This window comes from Babylonia areolata, chromosome 31 (assembly GCF_041734735.1).
Source record: "Babylonia areolata isolate BAREFJ2019XMU chromosome 31, ASM4173473v1, whole genome shotgun sequence".
NCBI classification, from domain to species: Eukaryota; Metazoa; Mollusca; class Gastropoda; order Neogastropoda; family Buccinidae; genus Babylonia; species Babylonia areolata.
The window spans coordinates 26258648-26264564 of record NC_134906.1 but is presented as its reverse complement, the minus strand read 5'-3'; the positions used below and the strand labels follow the sequence as shown (position 1 = coordinate 26264564).

General features: G+C 37.9%; 1 protein-coding gene across 1 annotated transcript in view; it reads left to right on the top strand.

Annotated features, from left to right (window-relative positions):
- LOC143276287 (uncharacterized) overlaps positions 1-2184 on the top strand; it is a 16160-nt gene extending 13976 nt beyond the window's left edge. The window contains exon 2 of the mRNA XM_076580790.1: positions 1-2184. This exon is cut by the window's left edge and continues 1188 nt beyond it. The gene's annotated coding sequence lies outside the window, so the exon portion shown is untranslated.
- The last annotated feature ends 3733 nt before the right edge of the window (positions 2185-5917 follow it).

The window sequence follows — 5917 nt, the reverse complement described above, 5'->3', positions numbered from 1 at the left end:
ATAATGGTTGTTGATTTCGTTTTTTTTTTTCTTTTATCTTTACCTTACCCAGTTACCTGAACAAACAAACAAACAAACAAACAAAAAAAAAAAGGACTTGAGAACAAAAGAGAAAAAAATGAAAATGAGAGGACATGTTTTCACACCTGAAGATGTTAACCAACCAAGCTATATCAAGCCCAGAAGTTTTGTCGCATGAGCTACTGATTGTTGTGAACTTGGAACGGAAGAAGCACGCATCGTTCATCAAGTTTGTTTGGAAGGCCAAGGATATTTTTCTATCTTTGCTGTTTTGTGATGGTTACAAAATTTTTTTTGGCCGGAATATTTATTTTTTGTGTTGTGTCTGATAATGATGATGATGATGATGATGATGATGATGCTTGCTATGTTTATTGTTGTGTGTGGTTCCGGTTCCATGTTGCGCCATTGATTTGCCTTCATCAGATCCATCGTAATGGATTGTATAAAACTCTTGATATGTTCTTGATAAATAAAATAAAAACAGCAAAAAAAAAAAACAAACAAACAAAAAAAACAAAAAAAAACAACCCAATTTAACAATCAACAAGTAGTATTCTAGTTATAGTAGCCATTATAATTGTTGTTATTATTGTTATTATTATTATTATTAGTAGTAGTATTGGGACTTTGTCTAATGAAAAGGAAAATTAAAAAAAAAAATTATATCCCCCCACCTTCCCCCCACCCCCAAGCAAAAAAAAAAAAAAAAAAAAAAAAGAAAAGAAGAGCAGAAGCCAAAATACCTTATTTTGAGCTTTCTGTTCAGTAAGCGATGATCAGATAAATTGAATCAATGCAAGAATCAGTTGTCGTGACAGAAGGGAAAAGAAAGTGGAGAGAGAAAGTCGCCGTATTTTTTTTAATTTTATTGTGAATGCAATATTTTGATGAACACTCGAGACGTTTTCAGATAATTATACTGTATATATATTTTTTTTTTTCAGTATCTACGGCTGCTAGCAATACAAAAAATGTCCTGAATAATAAGTAATATTGATAGATTTAAAGAACTATATGTGCTTTTACAAGCGAGTTTGAGAATTCTGTGAACATAGGTACAGGTTGTTAAACTATGTATTACATATCAGTTAATATGAAAAACAACAGTATTGGAAAATTCCCAGGTCTGCCAGCATTGGAAATGGCAAACAAGATTTTTTTAAAAGAATAATTCTAAAAAAATAAAGAGAAGCTATCCAACTGTTTGAAGCTACTTTACTTTATCATAAAGTTTGTTTGTCTTGTGAGTGTGTGTGTGCGTGGATGTGTATGCAAATGTGTGCGTCTGTGGCACTAGCACTTGTCTTTTTGTTCCATATATGTGTATGCGTTCATGTTCCTGTGTGCACTTCAAAAGGAAAATTTTAAATCCACAGTAGTTTATGAAATATTGAGATAAACATTTCTTTTTTTCAGTGTTGATATGTCAGAGATTAGTACATTTTATACCTTCACAGGCAAATCGAAAGGCATGCTGTTTTTTTGTTGTTGTTGTTTTTTTTTATTCAAGGTAGTTCATACCAACTTGATATATGTTTTGGGTTGTTTTTTTTCTTTTCTTCTTCTTCTGCGTTCACTCGTATGCACACGAGTGGGCATTTACGTGTATGACCGTTTTTACCCCGCCATGTAGGCAGCCATACTCCGTTTTCGGGGGTGTGCATGCTGGGTATGTTGTTGTTTCCATAACCCACCGAACGCTGACATGGATTACAGGATCTTTAACGTGCGTATTTGATCTTCTGCTTGCATATACACACGAAGAGAGTTCAGGCACTAGCAGGTCTGCACGTATGTTGACCTGGGAGATCGTAAAAATCTCCACCCTTTACCCACCAGGCGCCGTCACCGTGATTCGAACCCGGGACCCTCAGACTGACAGTCCAACGCTTTAACCACTCGGCTATTGCGCCCGTCTTTTTTTCTTTTAAAAATCATCCATTGTTTCATGTTTGCAGCTTATCAGTTTCAATGCCATGCAATCTTGAATGTTTCATTTTATGAACATTTTTTTTTATCCTGGTTGTACTTTTTCACACACATACAATGTAAATGTCTTTCATCTGCTCTGTACTTTCTTCATTTCTACTTATTCATCGTTAAATTGTTTGATTGGAACGTACATGATTTCCTGTCAAATTAGTGCATGGTTCATACAGGTTTTAAAGCTTTTATCCTTTTTTTTTTTTTTTTTTGTAAAAAAAAGACATAAAAAAAATGACACGATCATGACTTTTTTAAGTCTTTGATTTTTTTTTTTTTTTTTTTTTTAAAATAAATTTTTTTTTTTTTTTTTTAATCCAATTTTATTTTAACTTTGGCTCCATCATTTCTGTTGGGGAATAATGAATAAAGCACAGTAGAAGACTGTTCCAAGAAAAATAAGGAGAAAAAGAGGAGAAAAAAAATTCCAAAAGGATCATTCCAGCTCAAAGTACAGACCCCATTACTGAAGCAGACAACAATTCATTCAAGGGACAAAATACCACGGTGTGACGATACCTGGTCAGAACAGCGTAGCAGACGATGATTCATACAGAGGGCACTAAGCGCTATTTTTCAGGACCTGCACAGAGCGCTGTAGGTAGAGACTTCCTTTCTCCTGTAAACAAACAAGACTGAACCTTTGGTTCGTCTTCTTTGAAGTGCAGTTAACTTCAGCGTAAGTATGACACAGCAGGCTAACACGTAAGTTACGATGCGCCTTGCTATCTCATCTGGGGGATACACCTTGCTATCTCAGCTGGGGGATACACCTTGCTGTCTCGTCTGGGGGTTTCAGACAAGATGGTTTTTAAAGTTTGTGGCCTTTGGGTTTCAAAGGGTTTTTTTTTTTAAAACTTCTTTGGGTTTTTTTTTATTTTTTTTTTTTTTTTTTTTTTATTTCGCAATCACAAACCTGTATGAACCATGCAGTGACACCTTGATTCTTATCTTTCTTACCAGAGGGGTGGTGTAGTGGTAATGCACCCGACAAGGTAGTAAGTGTCTGTAGGTTCAAGTCCCACTCCTCCCCCCCCCCCCCCCCCCCCGATCCCCCCCCCCCCCTTCCCGTCATCCCTCCACTACACCTTGAGTGGTGGTCTGGGTGCTTGTCTTTAAAGATAAGACGGATAAACTCATGTCCAGCATGCACTTAAAGCACATATATATAAAAGTATGCCTACAGCGACAAAAGGGTTGTCCCTGGCAAAACCAACACACAAAACAAAACAAAATCTGCAGAAAGATCCGCGTTGATATGAAAACAAAAAAAAAAACACTTGCAGGAAGACATATAAGAAGAAAAATGAGGGGTGGCACTGCACACTCTGTGAGGGAGAGCAGCCTGAATTTCGCAGAGAGAAATCTGTCATGACAACATTTTTTTTTTACAGTTCATTTCAATGCAACAGTGATCAGTAAATAAAGGAGTTTTTGAAATCCTGTTCACTTTGTAATGGAAACCTTTTTTTTCGTTTTGTAATTCAGGTGCTCCAGTTGCCTTGCTGTTCTGCTGTTCCTTTCACATTTTAATCAATTTTACTTGGTAGGTCGATTTCTGATTTTTTATATTGAACATGTAGTTATATTTCATTACGTTTGAAGGACAAGGAAATGAAAACCTGAAAAACTCTTGTCAGCAATTTTTGTATCTTTTTGGGTTGTTGTTTTGTTTGTTTGTTTGGTTGGTTTTTGTTTGGTTTTGGAAGGATGACTGTTTGATTTTTTTTTTTTTTTTTTTCATATTTGTTTTAATTGCCCTTTTTTTTTTTTTTTTTAACTTGAGACAGATTTTAATGTATCTCCTAGGTAGACAATAGCACCTATGGATTTTTTGAGATCAGTTTGGAGTTGTGATTTGACACAAAGACTCGATGGTGATTTACAGATTATTGTTTCTATTTTGTATAAACGATAATTAATTGAGGTGATTTTTTTTTTCCCCTGTAGTGTATATATATATATATATACTTTATTATTACTCTCATGATTGTTGAAACTGTAAGCCTTCAGAGAAACAGTAGAGAGGATGGAATACATGGCATGGCGTAACTGATTGATGGTGTTGTGCTTTGTTTGTCCATGAAATATGAGGGATATATGGACACGCACGCACACACACACACACACACACACACACACACACACATGCATACACAAAAACACACACTCTCCTTCTTCTTCTTCTTCTGCGTTCACTCGTATGCACACGAGTGGGCTTTTACGTGTATGACCGTTTTTACCCCGCCATGTAGGCAGCCATACTCCGTTTTCGGGGGTGTGCATGCTGGGTATGTTCTTGTTTCCATAACCCACCGAACGCTGACATGGATTTACAGGATCTTTAACGTGCGTATTTGATCTTCTGCTTGCATATACACACGAAGGGGGTTCAGGCACTAGCAGGTCCGCACATACGTTGACCTGGGAGATCGTAAAAATCTCCACCCTTTACCCACCAGGCGCCGTCACCGTGATTCGAACCCGAGACCCTCAGATTGACAGTCTAACGCTTTAACCACTCGGCTATTGCGCCCGTCAAAAACACACACAAATGCACTCATGCACATTCACACACACACACACACACACACACACACACACACACAAAACACCCTCTCTCTCACTCTCTCTCTTTCTCTCTCTCACCTTCTCTGCCTCTTAGAGAATAAAGAAAATATTCGTTAGTATTTCTGAATACAAGACAAAAATTAGTTGACATGAGAAAAAAAAAAACAACAAAAAACATGAAGCATATAAACAAAACCAGACAGAAAAGGGAAATAATTCAACTACATTAAAAAAAAAAAAAAGAAAAAAAAAGGTCATGTTTCATTAACTGAATAATCGCCGCTACCCCCACCCCCCCCCCCCCCCCATGTCCCCCCACCTCCAAATATTGGCTGTAATTATATTGTATTAGATTTCGTGTGTGGTGTGTATGTGTGTGTGTGTGTGTGTGTGACAACAGATTTTTCTGCAAGAAATACAGGCTCCTGTCTCTTTGGAGAGTTAGTGGTGGTCACAGAGCAGGAACCCCACCCCCACCCCCACCCCCCTTCCTCTCTCTTTCTCTTGCTATGTCTGCAAATAATACATGTTTTATGAGCGTAATGAACCTGAAGAAGAGTTGACGAATGTGAACCATGTAATTCTTTTCAGGGTTTATTCATTATTGTGTGTTTTATACATTATTGTTATTATTGTTGTTGTTGTTCTTCTTCTTATTATCATCATTTATCATTATACTCCTTCAGCATAAGGGTAATTCTTTTCAGGGTTTATTCATTATTGTGTGTTTTATATATTATTGTTATTATTGTTGTTGTTCTTCTTCTTCTTCTTATTATTATCATCATTTATCATTATACTCCTTCAGCAAAAGGGTTCATTATAATCTCTCTCTATTGTGATACTTGTTGACGTTGACCCACATTTTACATATCGCTTCCACCACCACTCCCTCCCCACTTACCCTCCCCCCTCCTCCTCCGTCCCCGCCCCCACCCCCCCCACCCCCACCCCCCACCCCCCACAATCCGTCCTCCTGTTCAAAGTTTGGACTTTCCTTGGACACTGTTTGTTGCATCCCTTTGTCAGTGTACACATAATCAAGACAATTACAGAAATGATGATTATGATCATCATGACTTGCGTGTGTGTGTGTGTGTGTGTGTGTGTGTGGATGCACACACACATGTGTACCCTGTATACAGTATGCACAACTCGTGCAAGCATTGCATTTATTCAGAAGCTTTGTTCGCCTGGCCAGACTTTTTTCTTCTTTTTTTTTTTTTCTTCTAATGCCCACACATGCGTGTGATTGCATACACATTGTTTGGGGGGGGGGGGGGGTGGGGGGGGGGGGGGGGGGGGGAAGAGGGGTGGGCATGTGAACTTTTTCTCCTTC